The following is a 21,857-nucleotide window of genomic DNA, read 5'->3' as shown; positions in this document are numbered from 1 at the left end:
TGTTTGATAATTTGAATAAAACAGTTTCCAAGGTTCTTTTTAGGTAGATTTCATTTTTCCTCAGAGCTTCAGGTATTCGTGGTGGTGGTTAGTCTGTCAGTATGTCATTGTGCTGCCTCTGCTTCTGATTTCTACTTGATAGAACTCTATAGAAAATAAAGAATAACTAAGTGTTGACTGAGGGCCTGTCTGTGAGTCAAGTGCACTGAGTTTTAGTGCAGTGTGACTATTTTCTTTTTTAAACATATTTCTTGATTAAGGACTATATGTTAGATTGATCTGATTTCCAGATGGTGGAGTCTCGTGATAAGGGACTTTTTACTGTGGCATATAAAGCCCATCGTTTTAAAGATCTCAGTACTCAAGATTTTCTGCTTGAAATCTTATACAAAGTGAGAAATAAAGCTGCATGCAATGAACTACAGGAAGTGTAAGAATGGTACAGAAAAAAGGAGGAGAAAGCAGAGTAGCAGTGCAATGGAAATCTGATATTTGATATGTAAGCTATTCCCTTTTAGTCCTGCAGCCAGATTTTTTTTTTTTTCACTTGTGCAGAAGCATTTCTTTCTTTCTTTCTGCTTTTTGATCCCACACCCTGCCCCCTGCACAGTTGGAATGTCCCCAAAAGACTTTGGCAGAGGTCACTTCTCAGAGGCTTTTTAAACTTTAGTTAGAATACATTTATTGATTTTTTTTTAATGACCAGTGGAATGAGGAGTTTTGGAAAAAGCTCATCTGAGATTCAGTGTCTGACTTGGCAATCCAAACTCTTTTAAACCTTTGAGAACACTTCATTAGATGCCAGGTCCTCATCGTTAGTAAAACTCTGTGAGGATTCTGGCATATTGGATTTTCCTTAGGATTGATATCAGCTGACAATTTGGCCTCACAGATATCAGAGATAAAAATCATTTTTCTGGAACTGACAGAAACTGCATAAGTATTTAAAAGTTCAGTAACTCTTTTTAAAAAATTCAGTCATGAGTCTGTTGAAAGTATTTGGTAGCATGAGTTGGCACACAATAACTTGTTCTTAGGCTCTTTTCCTTATTTGTAATCGTTTGAGATTAAACCGTTTTAATTGTCTAAATTAGCCATGAAGAGAAAGTACATTTCTGTCAACTGAAAACCTGATAATTAAGGATAGGATAATGTTTAAAGAAAAATATCTTTTCATATTTCAGCATTTCTGCTTCAGTGCATTTTAAAGTTTCTTGTTTAAATTTTGAACATGAGATAAAACTTGACAAGATTTCCTACATCCTTAATTCTGAGATAATTCTCATATGAATCAGTGAGTGTACTCCCCAGGTTATTCTGGTTGATACTGTTCTAGCACCCATGTTTCAGGTTAGGCTCTGGTGTTTGACTGGTGTCAAAGGAAACAAGATGGATTGATTGTAGAGTGTTTAAATAATATACACTGAAAGTTGATTATTATGCATTGTATTTAAAAATTACTATACATTGTATTTAAAAATTATTTAGAGGTCATTTAAATAGCAAATATCTGCAATACATACAAAATGAATTAATTCATATGTAACCTTTCAAAAATACATATCATAAAAAACAAGATAACTGTACTTTTTTTCTTTTTTCAATCCACCTTAAAAAAAAGGAAAAATTATGAGCTTTAAAATGTATATTCAAAGAAGCAATAGCAATCAATATCACTTGGTTGATGTATATATTAAATTAATTCTATATAATTTGTGAATCATAGTTTTGTATTTTCACAGGAATTCTGAGACCACATTTTTTCTAACTCCTGTATTTGAAAAAAATGTTTATTATTCAAAATTTGCTATATGGCTACTGAAGTGGAAACAAATGGATATTGATCTAAATAATCCTCTTTTGAATAAAACTTCTTGGGTACTCAATTACTGTTATATTTTCATTACTTATAAAGCAAACTGTTCAAATTATTTTGAACTGTTCTGTCATAGAACATATAAATGTGTATTTTTTAAACAATTAATACTTCATGATATAAGTAATGAAGTGGATTTCAGTGTGTTCTACCAGAAAATGATTATTTAAAAGTATAGAGAATAGGCACTTTTTATTATAAATGAAAGAAGCTAGATAACGCCTTTTATTGTAGAACTTGGAAATCATGATTAGGATGCAAATATGTGTTATTATAGTTAAAACATAGCCATTCTTGAGGGTTAAAAACACAGATTAAATTGGATGAAAAGAAAGAATTGGAAAGAAAAGAACATACATTGCATAGGAAATAATCTTCCTGGAATCCCACCAACTCTTCTTAGGGTTAAAGCAATGGACTGATGACTACTTGTAATGCAGAAATGTTAAAGGGAAAGCAGGAAACCCTTCTGCCCTCAGCCATTAATCCATCTTCCCCACACAGAGTTTCCATTATGAACTGAGTCATTTTCTAAGTATTGGTTCTAACTTTCCATAGTCACATCTGTTGTATATTTTACCATCGTTTCTCCCATCATAGGAAGCTTCTCCTTTTCCTGTAAGTGACAGAGTGCTTGAACTCCTTTTGCTGGTGAATTATTCACAGTAGGTCACATTTTTTCCCTTATTATGCCATAGGGCAGTAGCTGCAGAGGTCCTTACATAGAAACAAGCTAAAGCATCTGTGACTCAGTTCTAAGGCCAAGCCCGAAGAAAGAGGTGCTTGTGGGTACAAAAACTTGGGAGAGAATAATGTTCTTGCCTTGTAGTATCTTTATCAAGGCCAAAAGAGTACAGCAGAAACAGACCCCTGAAGGAATTACCACTCAAGTACAATGCCTTAACCAAGACAAGAGCTTTGGTGTTACATATGCCATGAACTTCTGATTAATCAGGAAATTACCATATCTGTGGGGCAGAAACAATCTTTATGTAATTGAATTACAAATGAAGTAAAAGACCTATTTTTGGTTTTGATTTTAATAAATAAAAACTGTTCTCTGTGAAAGTAAGAACTTTGTGTACACTATTCTAATCCTTGTTATTAACTACAGAGGCTGGGTATACAGGGGACGCTAATTAAGGGTTTTCCCCTTCCCTTCTGTTTGCCTACCATGTCCTATCCTATTCTACTTTATCTTATCCTGTCCTACCCAGTCCTATCCTCTGTATGCAGGCAGCCAAACTGACTGTCACGATAATAAATTTCTTCCCTTGTCTTGTGTTAATTATAACTTATTTTCATATTCATCTAAAGAAAATGTAAGAAGTTCAGCATTTTATAAGTAAAAATGTTGGGTAATACATTGATTGAGCTTTGAGGATTATTCCCTGTTTTGGATTGTCTGCAGTCCTTTCCCCCAGTGAACTATGAGTTGTCCATGTACTGTATATTATTTATATCCTTTGTAGATCTGTTGGCTGTTCCAAATAATATGTTATATTTTTTCCATGAGGAGGAATTTTATAAGTAATTTATTCTAATTTATCCACATTAAAAATGAAGATACTAAGGGCTAGAAGGGATGGGATTTTTTCATAATGTAAAATAAATAATTAGCGGGAGTGTTTTCATTTTAACATTGGTCTTCAGTCAACATTACACATTCTTTCCTTTATTATTCCCTTGTCTTTGTTAACTTGGCATTGAGTTTGCTCTTCTTTTCTTACTTCCATTTAAGGTAGAAGCTTTAGTTATTGATTTGGGAACTTCTCTGCTAATATAGATGTTGAAAGCTATACATTTGCTTTTAAGCACTACGTTAGCTGCATTTCATAAATTTTGTTATGTTGTGCTTTAGTTTTCCTTAAGTTGAAAATATTTTAAGTGATTTCTTCTTTGATGAATGGGATATTTAGAAAAAACATTTTTAAAAAGTCCAAATATCTAGGGATTTCCAAAACTTCTGTCTTTTTTATTTTGAATTTAATTCTGTTTTGGTTAGAAAACTCACGCTGTATGATTTCAATTCTTTTAAATTGGGAGAAAGATGGTATAATTCCTAGGTAAAAATGCCACAGCATCCCTACTGTTCTTACCAAAAGCAGAGTAGTTTTTCTGGCATAAGCACTTAATTTATTATATGACTAGTCAATTTCCATTGTCCTGAAATAGTTGTTTTTGGCAATTTTGTCCAGTTTTATAATTGATTTAGAAGTCTACCCTAAGGTACTCTCCTTTATACAATAGCATACATTCTTGGGGCCTCTAAACTATCACATGTGAAAAATATGGTGCATTTAGAACTAAACTTTGTCTCTCAATTTAAAATGCACCAGGAGTTTAGAGATGTTTTTGTGCTCAAAGTGTTGAGGCTAAATTCTTGGAGTTTACCTTAACAAGCTACTCTATCTGAGCTGTAATCTGTCTGAGGAACCAGGCAGCAACCCAAGCTGGCTGATGGGGAAATTCTATTTAATGGAGTAGAGTAGTGTCAAAAAATGTTTATAATGGAAAAGAATGTATTCATCCTATAGAGGGTCTTGAAAGCCAGACTCCATGGAAAGCAATAGGGTGCATTTTTGATTACTGAGGAAAATGAGGTCTTAGATTATTCTGTTAACTGTTTGCAAGGTAGATTTAAAAGGGGATAGAATGGTGCTCTAAGAGTACCAAGGTGCTGTTGCAGTATGGCAGTTATGGGGGCCAGTGGTGACAACATGTAGTAGCAGGTGGCCAAACTAAGCGTCAGATGCTTTGGATTCTTGTTTTGGCACTATTACTTGATAACCATGATAATCTTTATGAGTTGTAGCTTTCTAATCTGTAAAATAGGAATATTTTTGCCTCTGCCTGCTTCATGTGGCTAGGATGATTATGTTAATGGAAATAGAGATGAAAAACAAATCTAAACACTGCAGAGAGAATAACATGGTGGTACATGGTGATGGTTATCAATAAGGAATTAAAGTAGAAAATATTTGAAGATAACTCATAGACTACTAGATTGGAAGACTGAAAGGAGGTAGTTGGAAAAATGATTTGAACGTCACAACTAAAGAGGTAACACTTGAAGGCAAGTTGAAGGTATGGAGATGGAATGTCAATAATGCTGTTAATGTATCTATTTATAGAGCTTTGTCTTGTATTTTCTTAACTTCCAAATAGTTTGAAATGATAGTATGAAGGCCATATACTTCCTTTCACAGATAATAAATTGTGGCACCCAGTATTTATTTGTTTAATTCTGAAAATGATTGAAAGACTAGCTCGCATACACAAAAATATTGCCTTATAATGACTTCTTTGATTCATTGTATTTTTATAAAATCTCAGTTCTCATTGATCTTTTAAAAATATCACTGTCATCTTAGGTTACAGACCATCTATTAACTGATACCAGAATGATCTTTTAAATATATGTTTGTACATGTCACTTCTTTATTGCTTCATGAACCTTTCCTGGGCAGTTCAGTACAAGATGTCAGATACTTTTGGAATTAATGCCACACAGACAAAGATAAGAAAATGTCTTTTCCTCTTAATTCCAGAGTAATTTTTACTGAGATTTCCTGGGGAATCTCATTTAAATATCAGAATGTGAATGTGCCTCCTAATAGTCATCAATGTTAGGAAATTCCGAGATGACTATTTCCTGAAAAATTCATTTAAGGAAGCTTGTTTTCTGCCTTCCATTATAAACATCCTCGTAACATATATGGACAGTAATAGTCAGTATAGTGCTATTTGAGAAGCTTGAGGGTATAGACTCTGAATTTGGACTACTTGTGATCAAATTCTGATTTACCACTTAGTGTCTTAGAATATTTATTTGTAAAATAAAGAAGAGGGGCTTCCCTGGTGGCGCAGTGGTTGAGAGTCTGCCTGCTAATGCAGGGAGCACGGGTTCGAGCCCTGGTCTGGGAGGATCCCACATGCCGCGGAGCAGCTGGCCCGTGAGCCACAATTGCTGGGCCTGCGCGTCTGGAGCCTGTGCTCCGCAACGAGAGGCCGCGATGGTGAGAGGCCAGCGCACCGCGATGAGGGGTGGCACCCCGCTTGCCACAACTGGAGAGGGCCCTCGCACAGAAATGAAGACCCAACACAGCCATAAATAAATAAAAAATTAAAAAAAATAAAATAAAATAAAATAAAGAAGATAGCATTCATACCAAACTCAGAAGATTTTTGTAAAGGTTAAATGAGAATATAAATAAAGTTTTTTAGTCCTTAAAATTTTTTAAGTTAAATGAGAATATAAATTGTTCAGAAAATAGTGTTTAAAACTTAAAAATATATTTTTTAAAAGTCTTAAGAATATAAAATCAGACTTTCTCTTTTTCTCTTTCTCTCTTTTTCTCATTCTGTCTTAATCCCCATTGAGAATGATGTGTAAACTCTATAAGTGACATTTTTGTCTGTTCACTTCACTTCTGAATCCATAGTACCTAGAACAGTGCCTTGACACAGGGTAGATATTTAATTGCTAAGTGAAGGAAGGAAGGAAGGAAGGAAGGAAGGGAGGAAGCTGCTCTATTTTTTACACTTGCTAGCTCAGGATTAGAAAATTTACCTTCAACATTCATATTTGTCATGTATTTTTTTTAAATTGGAGAGTCAAACTTTATTGTTATATTAATTTCCATTTTTGATATCTTATATATGTGTTTGTTTACATTTTATCTAAAGCATGGACTAATTTAACTTTTAATTTTTAATTAAAGCAATCTAGTATTCATATCCAAAGTATTTCCATCGAATTCTTAAAACCTAGAGTGAATTGCAATAATTGCTTGTGAATTGCTTTTTATATAACTTTTGAACAGTAACGAAAACATGAAAATATAAACTCATCAAATTCTTATATCCTCCATGAGTGTTTTCCTTCGAAGTAGTCACATTGCTCAAAAATAATTCCAGTGACTTTTCTTTTAAAAATCCCTTTTAGACAAGTTTACTAACTAGAAAAGAAATTAGTAAATTCTAATTTACTAATTAGAAAAGAAAGTTTACTAATTAGAAAAGCCTTATTACTTTATACTGATAGAACAGTGTCATTTGATATACCTTTTCTTGCGCTTCTCTGCTTTTCTATTCCCTTTACCTGTCCACTCCTCTTTTCCTTTCTGTGTTTTACCTCAGACCTGGCCTTCCTCCTCTTAGGAGGCTAAGTGACCCTGTGTGTGCTTGTTCTTTCCTCTGAGTTGTCTACAACTCTTAAGTCCCTTAAGTGGCTGTAATTGAGTGAAGTACTGAGACATTGAATAGCCAAACTGTAAGTTGGAGAATCTCTATTCTTCTATATCAATAGAAATATGACCTACGGAGATAGTTATGCAAACAAAATCAAAGGCACCTATAATGGTGCACTTTTGTTCTTGGTCTCAATTTATGTAAGGTCAATCAATACAGACCGTTTCCAATTAATAATTTTAATTTTTAACTAAAAAAATTGTTTTGTTCACCCAGTCAGCATTTTTGAGGCTGTATTAGGGGCTTTGTTCTTTAGGGAGGGGTAATGGAAATTGAAGAAGTAGTCAGTCCCTGTTCTCAAACAATCCACATTACAATGTAGGGTTCAGCAAAATAAAAGAATATACAAAGAGGTAACGGAGCATCAGGGAAAATCTGCTTGGCTCTGTCTGTGGCGTAGTGGGTCTGGTGCTATCAGGGAGAATGTTGTGGAATAAGTTATGTTTGGATTTCAGGATGTATTTCCTAAATGGGAGAAAAAAAGATCTAAAGCACGAGGATATTTGGAGGAGAACCTGTGCTGTCATTGCCCATGATTGCCCAGATATGTAGAATATTTACAAGGTGGGACATGCTTTTTCTTCAAAAAACAGGGAAAAATACCTTATTGGTATTTTAGCCAATAATTATTCAAGGGATATATTCAATTTGTTGAAAGAAGAGTTGTACAGGGAAATTCAAGAAGTTGATGAAAAAATTGCTTTCAGGTTCCTGTTCAAGTGGTCAAATGTGCCATTCAAATATGGACTTGGATTGCTCTTGTACCAAACCTCACTGATTGGCCAAATATGGGTAGATATTCACTGGAAAAAATACAGCGAGTTCTATTGCTTTAATGTTTTAAAATGCTCAAACAAAATATAATGATTCTACTAGTGAATATTTTTCCACTAATTTGTTTTCATACATATCTGATGGTAATCAATAGTGATTCCGTAAAGGAGAACTCAATTTTAGTTTTATGCTAATGACTTTCTGCCTGTATCTAATTCCTTATCCATTTGGGGGACAAGATTCTAGAATAGATAATAGATTTTGTTATTGTTTTGGCATGTACATGATTACTTAACCTTCTGCTAATAGCATAATACTACTAATAGTGTAATAAATACTAAGTATCCTAATAATTAATACAGGTGATGCTTGTATAAAGCATTAAATGGACTCACTGGAAAGTTCAAAAGTTGATAGGACCAGTTGCATAACACTTAGAAAACACTGAAATCTCAAAGAGTATACCTTGAAGGCCATTACTCCTTTTTACAATTTACTTTATATGTATATATAAAGTATACTATATATATAAAGTATATATATACTTTATATATATATATATATACATGTCTTTACATTATCCCTTTTTTGGTAAAATGTCTGACATTGATATTATTTTAATAATAACAAAAATAGAAAATGCTATGGTAATTTACAGAAAATGAAGACCAAAATCTACCATTTAAGTAAACTCTAATATTATTGTTTATTCCTTTCTAATATTTTTAAAATCTGAAATTGTCTAAATTATTGTAATCATAGCTTCTGTATTTATACATGAATACACAGAGCATGTGTATTTTTTGTGTTTGTGTGTATATGTATGATAGAGTAGGGAGATATAGTAAGGTCTTCCTCCAATTTTTTTCTCACAACAGTTCTAGTAATAAAAGTGGTTAAACACACCCAGGATCTTAGCTAGAAGTGCCTGTTGCAAGAAACAAGAACATTTCTTGGAAATCTCAGAATTTATTTTAAAACCTTGTGTGTTCATTGAATTAGGAAAATATTTAAATTCCATGCCTATCAAATTCATTCACTTTTCCCAGTGAACATTATAGTAAATGTGATGGCGTAGGAATATAGGTCACATGTAAATTGAAATTCATTTTTACACATGGTTCTGCTGCTATACCCCACGCATTGTGGGAAAAAATACACTTGACAAACAATAAGAAATACACAAGTGTATTCAAGTAGTCCTACAACTATGACCATAAAATGAAATGTATATTTTTTCTCATCATCTAATTAACTTTTTTTTACAGAAATGTTTAAATGTTCAGTAAATCGGAGGAAAAAAACATGGATTTTTAGCAACTGAAGAGCAAATTAAGGTAATTATTAAATTATTGTTGGGAATCATGATTGTTAGTAATTTCAAAGTGTATTTAATATGTTTATATTCAAATTAGTATCTGCTTTTATAAGTATCATATTGAAAATTTAACATTGTTTAATGGGCTACTGAAATGAAATTTTACATATTTTTGGAAAGTAGACACTTCTTGTGAACAAAAATGTAAATAATATACTTCAAAGTATTTGCTGTTGTGAGGAAGTGTACTCCAGCTATATGAAAAATAAATGAGCTACTAAAAATAAATAATTTCAGTAGCTTTCTACCTCTTTTAAAAGACACATCGCTGTCTTACTCTCTTAACTAATATGGAATAGATATTCAGAGTTTTAAGAAATTAGTACATGTATATGACACAGTTCATTAAAGCCATTTTTGCTTAATTCATTCCATTTTCTCTCAATTACATATCTGTGATAGTGAATGTCAATATTAGGAAATAAAATGTATGCATTTTACAGACCAAGCTGTTTAACATAAAGCACGTTCTTTTCAAAAGTGTTTTTATTTATCACAAATATATTTATAGAGTACAACATAAGAGACTTCAAGGAGTATAACCTTAGGCCAGTACACGTATTTGCATCTTGTTCAGCAATTATTTGAAGGCTAAACAGGCCTTTATATTAATCAATCAACAATAAATTGGAATTTCCTTTCTTCTTAAAGTTACTAAAGTTAACTTCCTTAAAGCAATTTTGTAATTTCTAGAATGTAAATTCTTATAAATATGCAGCTTAAAAGTAGAAATAACTTTTTTATTTTCTTTATATTAAAATCATGTTCATTTAATTTTGAATTGTTAATATAATTTGTATGTATTATAAATCATTATAAACCTATTTTCAAAGATTCTGTATTTTCCTTTTTACTCTAAGAGTACTAACTTAAGACTATAAAAACATTACACTCACCTTTGTAGATACTAAATTTTCCCCTTGATGTCTCTTCTTTTAGATATTTTTGTTTTAATTTCTTTGTCACTGCTTTCTTCTGCACACATTCACAAATGCAAACAAATAATATTATCCCTCTTTTCCAGAATAGATATGATTGAATCTACTTTATTTGTATTTGCTAGCTTATCTATATATTGGCAGATAAATTTTACAGACATTCTTTTACTGACTTGAATAAAATGGGTTTTTTGGTACTTAGTGAAAGAAATAAATTTAGGCTGATTGAATCACTTTTTAAAAAATAAGCTGATTGAATAGGCTGATTGAATCATTTTTTTGAAAAAAATTAAGCCAAACAAAACTTAGATGTCTTGCTCTGGAGAAATTAAATGCTGGTGGGACAGATATGAAGCTCTATAGAAATTATTATATACATTTTAAAAGGGTCAGTTGCAAACTGCTAAGGAAACAAACGTGGGAGCAGCTCACTTTTGCTGGAGGCTCTTGAAACCTTCATGGAGGCTGTGAAATTCACTGTGGAGGTTGTTGAGACAGAGAAGGTGAGGTCATGCATTCCAGACTAACAGAACAGCTTGTGAAAGAGCATATAGAGCAAGGGATGGCCACTGAAGGATTGATATTTACTTTGTTGCTGAAGGGTTACACACGTGGTAGAACAATGTTAAGATATGAGTCTGGAAAAGTAGATTTGGAGCAGCCCATGTAATATATCATGTTTGCCAGACGAGTGCTTAATTTTCCATTAAGCTGTCTCTTTGGAGTGCTCAAGGGTATCTGTAAGGTTGTGAGAAGAAATTTTCAGAACCTCTCCTGATGGTTATTTTCATTAAGAAATATAAGAAAGAAAGGCCTTCTAATATTTAATATAATGACTGCTACTGGCCCCACATATGAAGTTTCTGGAAAATGGTAGGAATTTTTACAGTGTTAAATGATTGACAATGTTTGCTTCCTTGTTTTTTAATTGAAATATAATACATGTACTGTAAGTTCACCCTTTTAAAGTGTACAATTCAGTGGTTTTTAGTATATTCACAAAGTTGTGTAATTGTCACCACTATCTAATCTAGAAATTTTTTTTCATTCCTAAAAGAAACTTTGTACTCACGAGCAGTTACTCATTCCTCCCTCACCCCATCCCCTGGCAGCCACTAATATACCTTCTGCTGCTATGGATTTACCATATAAATGGAATCATACAATATTTTTGTATTTGCCCTTTTCACTTAACGTAATGTTTTCAAGTTTCACCCTTGTGTGAATCAGGACTTAATTTTTTTATGCATGGATAATAGTAGTAATATCACATTTTGCTGATCCATTCGTCAGTTGACAGACATTGGGTTTTTTTTATACTTTTTGGCTATTATGAGTAATGCTACTATGAACATTTATATCCAAGCTTTTGTGTAGACATATGTATTCATTTCTCATAGGTATATACCTGGGGTGGAATTGCTGGGTCATATGGTAACTGCATGTTTTATGTTTTGAGGAACTTCCAAATTACTTTCCAAAGTGGCTATACCATTTTACATTCCCACCAAAATGTATGAGTGTTCTAATTTCATCATATTCTAGCCAAAAGTTATTGTCATTTTGAATTATAGCCATTCTGATGGATGTCAAGTGATATCTTATTGGATTTTGATAGCAGTGTTTGTTTTTAAGAGTATTTTAGTGTACTGATGTTACATGAGTTTGGATAATTACATTAAATGTAATTATTGCCAAATTTAAACTAGACTGGTTCTCATATTTAGACAATACATGCATAAGTCAACAATAAAAAATGGTAGAGCTGGTGTTTTCTCTATTCCTATTAAGGGATATTTTCAGAGTCATTATATGATAAACATTGATAAGCTACTCAGATTTATTAAGGATAGCAAAAACAAAATAATCTCATACCATATGTGATTAAACTTGGCCTAAGGACATATTTGTCTTGCGGTATAAGTTAATGACAGTATACAGCATCATTAATAGCAAGACTTTTAATAACATCTGGAACACAAGTGCACACCTCTCTGGGTTTTTCAGCAATGTTTGAAGTCATGCTCAATCTAGTCATTTACAAATTTTCACTAAATTTATGATAAATGTTTAGAAGCCTTATTTGAGATTTCCTGGGGGGAAGGAATGAAATCATTGGAAAAAACCCTAGTTCTTCCTGCTGTGGTAAAAATGGTTGAAATCACACAAGATAAATTATATGGCAACAAATAAAATTGTATTACTTTGTCACCAAATACTGTTGGAAGATGACATGAAAAACATTATTTTAACCAGAAAAAAAAAAGTATTAGAACAAATTATGTAGTATGAGAGATTTGTTTTGCCTTTGGACAAAATATATGTTTTTCCAACATGCATTAATTTATGCTGTTTGTTAGATTATTTTTTAAAATCAGGTTTATTGTTATATAATTGTGTAATGTACAATTCTATTTTGATGCACAAAATTGTGTGAGAACGTACCACCAAAATCTAGATATAGAATATATCCTTCACCCCCAGTTCTCTTGTGCCCCTTTGTAGTCATTCCCTCCCACCACTATCAGCCCCCGGAAACTCTAGATTCTTCTTTAGAAACAAAATACACAAAAAACAAAAACAAAAACACCTGAGAGGAAGCAGACTAAAGAGGTCAGGTTTTGAAAACAGATTCTATATATGACCTTCAGGGTGTTACTTATCCTCTCGCTGTTTCCATTTCTTTATTATAAATATGGGATTAACAAAACCGACTACCACATATCATTTAGGATAGAGCTAGGTATATTTAAGCACTTACAAACACTTAATGTTTTTAAAATAAACTATAATTTTTTGAGCCTTTAAGGAAGGATATACTGGAGAAGATATATTTTCCACAGTAAATGACCTCTTAGTATGGATTCAACCACAAAGCGTCAAATCAAGTTTTCAGAATAATAAAACCAATTCAGGAACATCATGCTCTTGCAAGTTTTGGTTAATGGCTCCCTTCTTCCAATTCCTTAGGCACAAATGCTTGAAGTGCATCTTGAATTTTCTTTCACCTACATTGCACATTCATTAGCTACCGAGTACCTCTTTGGCTACTACCTTGGTCCAAATTGCAATCCCCTCTTGGCCGGAGAATTACAACATTCTCCTGTTTTTCTTGCTCCACTGTTTTCACTGTACAGCCCTGAGAGCCTCGTTCTACCCTCCACCTCCTCTGCACTCCAGGCGCCATTTCCATTTGCTGAACACAAGAGGCCGCTCTACGAAGGAGCCTTAGCTCCTTCTACCAATCACACTCTCCCAAGTTACACCCATGGCTTATTTCCTAGGCTTCAAATATCCTCTTCTCTTGGCAGCCTTCCTTGAACAACCTACTTAAAATTGCAACTGTCTGGGGGCACTCCCCTGCCCTCCTCTCTTGCTTTATTTTTCTCCAGATCATATAATACCACTTTACACACAATTCTGTTTATTGTCTCATCCCATTAGTTAATGGATTTTAAATATTTCCTCTTTACAGCATCCTTTTCATTTCTACTTTTATGTGTCTTTTATATTGTACCACTGGCCTTGCTCATGGATTTGGATATTAGAAAGTTAATTCTGGAAGCAGGCAGTGTGCGGGGCCGTGTGACTAGAGGAAAGGAGGATTATCTTGGAAATATTTGCAATATCTCATGTAAGGAATTATAAAGATCTGGTTTAAGGCAACAACACCGGGGATGGAGTGGTAGTAACACATTCGAGACTATGTGTTTAAAAAGTAAAATTGACAAGTCTTAGTGACTGTATTTGATTAGTGAGAGTTGAAGTCTCAGTGGGACAAGTCTCAGGCTTGAAACTGGCAACCCCATGGATGGTGACGCCTTTTACTGAGCTTTAGGGAGCAGGGTTCTTTGTGTGTGTGTTTTTTTACAGAAATAATTAATGGTTTCACAGAAATAATAATGCTTGTGTTTTACAGAAATAAAGTCCAGAGCTAGATGTTAATTTTTATCTTTAGGTAGAAATGATCTCTAAAAATACCACACCTTAAACTGAAGGTCATTAATGTCTCACTTCTTTACCCAATTGTTTATAGGAATTAAAAAATATTTTGACTTGCTATGAAATTACATTTTCTAATTAATTTCAAAACCACAGTCAGAAAGTACAGGATGTAGAAACTGGCCATAGGCAGAGCAAAAGCACATTAATTATTCAGACAGTCATCCCTGCTTATCCCATTCTTGGAGATAAAGTGGCTGTCAGAATCTGTCAGCTATATAGTTAGTGCCCTTCAGAATTTACATGCATAAATGGTGACCTTTGGAAATTTGCATAAAGATAAGCCTGGCATTGGAATGATAGCTGCCAGTCAGTTTTGCAAGGCAAAAGTTGTCAGCCGCCATCTAAACCATAGAATGGGCAGTGAAGCAAGAATAGCAAATGGAGTATATACAAAACAACAATAATACTTATTTCACCAAAACAAAAATGCAACCTATTTTTAATAGAGGTTTATAATGGTTACAGAAGTTATAACCAATTACTGAATATCCTTGAATCAGTATTTTTGATTTTCTCACTAAACATTTTTGTTAAAACTTTTGTTCTAAAATATCAAAAATTTAAAATTTAATCATTAAAATGTTTATTAGATGTTATAAAATCAACGTATACTCATTATAGAAAATTTAGAAATATTGCAAAGAAAGAGTATATTATCCATAACCCCATACCCAGAGGAAGCAGCGGTTAATGTTTTCGTGTAAATTTTTAGTTATCTTTTTAAATAAATAAATATACATAAACATACTCATAGCCTCATAAGTGGGCAAGTACCTTCTTACTAGCATTGTACTGTATTTTACTCAACATAAATACTACTGAGAGAAACTGAGATAAATGTATATTTATATAAATCTTTTGGTATATAAGTGATTATTTCTTTGAATAGATTTTTAGCAGTGGAATTATTGGGTTTAAGTTTATGACTCTTTTTAAAGCTTTTGATACATATTGTTAAAATTTCCTTCCAGAAGGTTTCATTTCCATAAGCTCTCAATTTACCTAAATACTCACCTTCTTTACTTAGTCATTTTCAAATGTTATATTTTAAATGTCTGATAAAAGCCTGCCATTTAGGGAATGTTGTATTAAAATCTTTGTAAGGTAGAAAATCATTTTCAATTAAAAATATCTTTTCTTTGATAATTGTTGCAAATTTCAATTTCTATATATAGTAGCATGTCACTTTATAACTTACCACACTCATCACCCTAAACCTGAAACATTCATATTTCAGAACAGTGCTGAATATCTAAAATGAAAGTAAAATATAATGAAAACAAAATTCAAAAACTTTGATCATTCAAAATAATCATACATAAATTGTGTGATAAGAGAGACTGACTAGCTGAGCAAGCAAAGTTTATTCTTCATCTCCTCTTTTTTGGACACCTATGACTTTTCCTGCTTTGGCAAACAAGGTAGTGTCCACTATAATACTGGAATGCAACCAGACCTCCTTTAGTTTTATTCATCTTGAAAATACCTGAACATGTTTTTTTTTTTAACTCAGTACATTACAAATAAAATAAAAAGACTAGTTGAGAATAAACTGTAAATGGATATACAGCTTTTTCCTGACATAATAGTTAATCTTAAATTTGGACATTATGTGGGAAGTATACTAGTTTAGTCAAACCTCTAGGACAATTGTATGTTCACTTTCCATTATTTCTTATTTTGATGGGTAAACCCTGAGCCGGCAGTGCCCTGGACAGAATCTTGTGTCCTGAACCTTATACTTGACCAGATCTTCTTTATCTTAAACTATCCAGTGCTGCCTCTAATTTATGGCATTGAAAATAATATGATGGTTCAAAAAGACTGGTCTTTTCTGCCTAAATTAGGGATGCTATGTTGAATATAGAGAGATCTGCTCTAGGCCATAAATATTTATAGATTGGGGTTTTGTGCCATAGCTAAAAAGCTAAAAATAGTTCATTATTGACTATTGATTTTATTTGTTTTTTGCAGGAGAGGGATTTTTTAATAATTTTTAAACTGAGTATATACATTTAAAAATTTTTATTGCCTGTATGTGTTTAAAATTACTTAGGAATTTGTAAATACTGGAGGAATTTTATTAAATGTGTATACCCATGCAACCATGAGTGTTATTTGTCTGTCTTTGTAGATCTGTGTATCTATGCTTATAGTATTTGTTTTGTTTTGTTTTCTGCATGCAATTCTACGAGATTTAAGACTTGTATAGAACTGTGTTGTTATCACCACAACTAGGATACAAAATAGTTCTATCACCTAAAAATTCCCCCATGCTGCCCCTTTGTGGTCATTTTCTGCCTGTGTCTCTAACCCCTAGCAACCACAATTCTCTTCTTCATTCTTATATTTTCAGATTTTTCAGAATATCATATAAATGAATCATACAGTAAGTAACCTTTTGAAACTAACTTCTTTCACTCATCATAATGCCTTTTTTACTTGTTTTTGAGTATATCAATAATTCATTCATTATTGCTGGGCAGAATTCCGTTGTATAGATGACTCACGGTTCAACTATCCATCCACTTGATGAAGACATTTGGGTTGTTTCTAATTTTTGGTGAAAATAAAGTTGCTATAAACATTCATATGCGGGGTGTGTGTGTGTGTGTGTGTGTGCACATAAATTTTCATTTCTCTAGGGTAAATACCTAAAAGTTGGGTTGCTGGATCGTGGTAAGTGTATATATTAATTTTTTATTGTTCGTATTTTGTATTTCTAGCTGTATTTTGTTTCTATTTTATTTGTATTTTATGTGACATTGTTATCATATAAATTGTTGTGCAAAAACATTAATCTTCAAGTGCTAAGTTAAGCTGTTAATTATTTAACACTAGCTTGACTATGGTAGGACCTACTTTTATTGGTCTCTGAATTTAAGTAGAAAAAATTGTATCGTCCAAGTGGAAAATGCTGCTTCCATGATTTTTCCTTCCATGATATTTTTCACTTTCTTTAGGAGTGTGTCTTGTTTCCTTTAGTAAGTGATCCCCAACAACTAACCACAGGAACCGCAGCTTAACTGTTTCTGCACTGGATACAACATGAACTGTTTTATTCTAACTAAAGCACTTTTTACATAGAAAAGACCCTCATTGAGAAAATAGTTTACAATATGTTCTAACAAGTTTGGTCATCTAGCATCCAAGACCCAGGAGATGAAAATAAAAATTATAAAGAGTAGAAATACTAAAAACTAAGCATGAATCTGTATATTAAGGATGGGGACCAAATAACCACTGAAAGTCATCATAAAAAATTTAGTAAACGTAGCAGTCTGGATCTATTATATGTCAGAGCAAAGTTTCCATATGTATCTAGGAGCCTTTGAATAATACATATTTTACAAATGTGGTTCCTATTAGGAACACCTCTGGATCAGGTTACCTTCCCTCTAGGCCTGGTCTTGCCATTAACTTGCTGTGAGACCTAGGGCACATCATATAATCTCTCTGGATTATAGTATTCTCATTTGTCCAATTAGTGAGGGTAGTACTAGATTATCCATAAAGGATCTTCTTGCTCTTAAAAAAATAGGATGCTGCAATCCTGTGGTGATCTTGGGTCACTGAGAAGGAAAAGTTCGTTTGTGTGTGTTTAATATGCTTTGTCAGAAAGCAAGGATATATATGGTACATTTTAAAAGACTTTTAAAAAATACATGTAACTTTGAAAAACAGTTTTGGTGCTTGGAAGAAATCCACTAGGTATTCTAGAAAGCTTAACTATTATAGAATCATTAATTTCCCTATTATTATTAAAAAGTTAAGTAATTTGATTCAAATTCTAGATTTTGTTTTATATTAAATATTTACATGAGTAAATATAAATTGATATCCCCACTTTTTAGTGTTATAGATCTTTATTGAAAATTGTATTTTAAGATTTTTCCAGAATTTCTAATGTCAATAAAAACTTATTGAATTAGTGCCTCCCCTTAATTATGAAACACAGGCTTCATAATAAATTCTCAACTTTTTTCAGAATAAATATACATTTTTTCCTAAACAATTTCAAGCTTATATAATCACAAGAAAAGGAGACTGATTAAAAACATCATCTTTGGTTACATTTGCTTAATGCAGAATAACTACTACATTAAGTAACATGTTTCAAATGCTAAAGAATGTCATCGTAAATCTTGAAGAGGAATGAAGATTAAAACATTAATTTTAATTTGCTTTTAAAAAATTTACTACATATTATATTAGTGTCTGGTGTGCATAAGACCTCTGCTGTGTTCTGGAGTGATGGTGCTGTCCTGACATAGAGAAAATCACAAGTCTAGCTGGGGATACAGAAACATGTAAAACTAGATATATTATAATGTCCTAAATACTATAATAGAAACATGAGAAAAAGGAAGTAAGTAATTCTGAATAAAAAGCCTCAGTAAAGCTTTGCAGAATTGGTAGCATATGGGAAGGATTTTACTACTAGAGAACAGAAAATGGACATTCTAAGAGAACAGATATTCTTAGAGTATTCATTAGAAAATAGTGAATATTTTGTTTTGGGGAATATAATTTTCCTGGGTGATAGAGTAAAGGTACTTGAGGAAATTTAAGTACATTAAGAGACCCTTTTAATATTATTATATATTTAGTAGAGACCTAATAATATAGCTATTATTGTGATACTGGTTTTTTTTAAAGAGCAACATCTCTTGGAAGTGTGAGAGTTTCATTAAAGGTGGGATAAAACCATCAGATAAGAAACATGAAATAGAGGGCTCGAACTGATAGCTACCATCTTCTGTGAACTTTTTGCAAACACCAGTGCTCTCAGCATTGATGAAATTCCAAATACTGAACTTTCTCCACTGAACTTTTATATGAACCTTTGAAATATATACCTTTAGAACTTATTTAGCTCAGGAGGACTACATTTTTTCTTCTTTAAAACATTATAAATTTTACACTTAAATAAAAGTTTCTTCTATATCTTTTTTAGTTCATCTCATATACATTATATGCATTTTTTCTTGAGTCCTAAGATGTGTTAGTGGAGGAGAATTTAATTGTTTAAGAAAAAAAAAGAAATAAAGAAATTGGATTTCTTGGTTTGGCTTACTGCTGCCTTCAATATTCTGAGAACAATAATGCAATTAGCTAAAATGTTTATCCACAAAATTTAATTCCTGGGGAGTAGCTTCTCAAATTGCCTCTTACAAGTGTAATGGAAGCAAGCAGTTGTTTGGTGCTTTGTTGCCAAAAATTGTGAATGGCTAGATTTTTATAAAACTTGGTGGTAATGCATGTATAATCATGTAAACTCTCCATTGTCAATTTGAATGAAGAAACTGAATTTTGTAGACAAACACTTTTTCTTATATTGTGTCTCAGTGTTCTCAGCCATGAGTGAAGAAATCCTTGATGTTATTAATTATTCCACAAATGAAGTTTTTAATAGAGTTCTTTTTCATTTCAGTTTAATTTCATCCCTGATTAAATACACTGAATCAGTAATATTTTGGATTGTCATTTTATGGATAATCTCGTGATAAGTAGTTGAAAATGGAAGTTTGGATATTTATTCTGGGCATAAATAAATATCCAAAGAAAATGAATGCTTCTTATCATTATACCTGTATCAGTAAATATTGTAGCAATAATTCCCTCTGATACTACCTTTGAAAAGAATTGCTAATAGGGAAAGAGCAGAGGAAGTGTATTATAAAAACTTTGCTGAATATATAGCTTCTGAAAAGTTATCCCTGGGCAAAATCCTATACAAATCATTTCTAACAATTTTGCTTTATTGTATTATGTTATTTCAGGTGCTTTCTATCTCAACTGGACTGATTCCTAGCTGCAGTTAAAATATACTGTTAGGTTAATCCTATGCAATAAATATAATAAAAATATGAGGGCTATAATAGGTTAAACCCACTCAGCAAAATATCACAATGAATTAGAGCTTTCATTTAAGAAATAGCCAATTGCAACCCATTTGTAATAGATAAGAAAGTGATAGCTGAAAATATTTTAACTGGCATGAACTTCAATAGAATGCCAAGGAATAAATTTAATATAAAACAATTTAGAAAACATCGATATGGAGGGGAATAGCTCAACTGTTAGTTTAGAAAGTAACACTAATTGCTTTTTTATCCCTTCTTCTAAGAGAGCACCTTGGGCTAATGCTAATAGACAAACAAGGAATAATGCGCTAATGGAGTCTCCACTAAACTATATTTGCCATAAATTGAAGATCACATCTGAACTGAGATTATTTCCAATTTGCATTTACTTATAGCCTATGTTAGCTAAAGAGGGAAAGGATTTATTTGTGAAGGACTACTTACATTGTGCCTTTCATTCAAATGCTTGCCACATTTCCTCTACGTATGTGATATCCAGTAACAAAATTCTTTTAACTTTAGTTATAGCAGAAAGTAAACTTCTAAAAAAGTTTAAATGAATTAAATAACATTAGATTTTTTCCGATTATGCATATTCATCTTTAATACATTTAGAATGCAAACTCAAAGTGCTGGCCCATTTCTGCCGTTAATGATGATAAAGTCTTTAAAGTAAAAAACCCACATTTTTTACTATCTTTGATAATGCCATAGAGCAACAAAAAATGGGTACTTTGAAACTTTTTAAAGAATGTACATATATCAAGTTACATTAAAACGCATCTATTATATTAATCTGGAAGGAGAGGTTCTTATTTTGACTTATATTGGAAAATTATTGCCATCTTGACTCATTTGAACTGAATTCTTGAGTATTTTATCATTTGAAGGGCTTTGATCTCTGACAACATATTGTATAATATAGGTAAATATGAAGAGTAACCAAGACACTTTTGGCTTTCTGTCGTCACTGACTTTTTTGTAACATCCAACTTTAACTTATCTAGGAGGAAAATTTTATTGTTGTTATATTAATGTATAATGTAGTTACTGTAAATTTACTATAAATCTACGTATTTTCCATCTACCAAATTAGTTTATAAATTGACACCAATAACATGTATTCATGCAGTGCTTTGACTGGTGTTTTTTTTTTTTTTTAAGATTTTTTTTGATGTGGCCCGTTTTAAAAGTCTTTGTTGAATTTACAAATTTGCTTCTGTTTTATGTTTTGTTTTTTTTGGCTGCAAGACATGTAGGATCTTAGCTCCCTGACCAGGGATTGAACCTGTACCCCCTCCATTGGAAGGTGAAATCTTAACCACTGGACCGCCAGGGAAGTCCCTGACTGGTGTTTTTGATGCTTCTCACATTCAAATTCACATCACTGAGTGTCTATTATGTCCCAGGTACTAGGAAACATATTTTCATGAAATTTTTGATAATCCATTGACCTAGTGAAGAAGAGGCTAGCCACTGAGAGGAATGGAAATTTGATTTAGTAGAATAAGGTTTTATATTTCATAGTTTCCAATATAATAAAGATATATTAAAACTGTAAAATAATGTATAACAACAACAGCAATAGTGCAGTTTCTAGGAGTTCACTTATATAAAAAATGTCATCAAATCATTACATCGTCATTCACCAGTTATTACAAAATTGTATAAAGTTAGGATTTTAAAGCAACAAACTTTTTCTTTTTTGCATGTTAATATAACTTCTGTTTTTATCCCCCGTAACAATTTTGTCTTCTTGTTCTTCT

At 32.3% G+C, this 21,857-nt stretch overlaps 1 protein-coding gene across 8 annotated transcripts in view; it reads left to right on the top strand.

The window, feature by feature from the left end:
• The window catches only part of ADGRL3 (adhesion G protein-coupled receptor L3), an 851,742-nt gene that overhangs the window by 158,903 nt on the left and 670,982 nt on the right, over nucleotides 1-21,857 (top strand). For all 8 annotated transcript variants that reach the window (XM_036853251.1, XM_036853252.1, XM_036853248.1 and 5 more), the window contains exon 2: nucleotides 9,172-9,240. The gene's annotated coding sequence lies outside the window, so the exon portion shown is untranslated. The remainder of the gene's footprint in view (nucleotides 1-9,171; nucleotides 9,241-21,857) is intronic.

This window comes from Balaenoptera musculus, chromosome 5 (genome assembly GCF_009873245.2).
Source record: "Balaenoptera musculus isolate JJ_BM4_2016_0621 chromosome 5, mBalMus1.pri.v3, whole genome shotgun sequence".
NCBI classification, from domain to species: Eukaryota; Metazoa; Chordata; class Mammalia; order Artiodactyla; family Balaenopteridae; genus Balaenoptera; species Balaenoptera musculus.
Note: the sequence above shows the minus strand (reverse complement) of the source record. Positions and strands in the feature narration are given on the sequence as shown.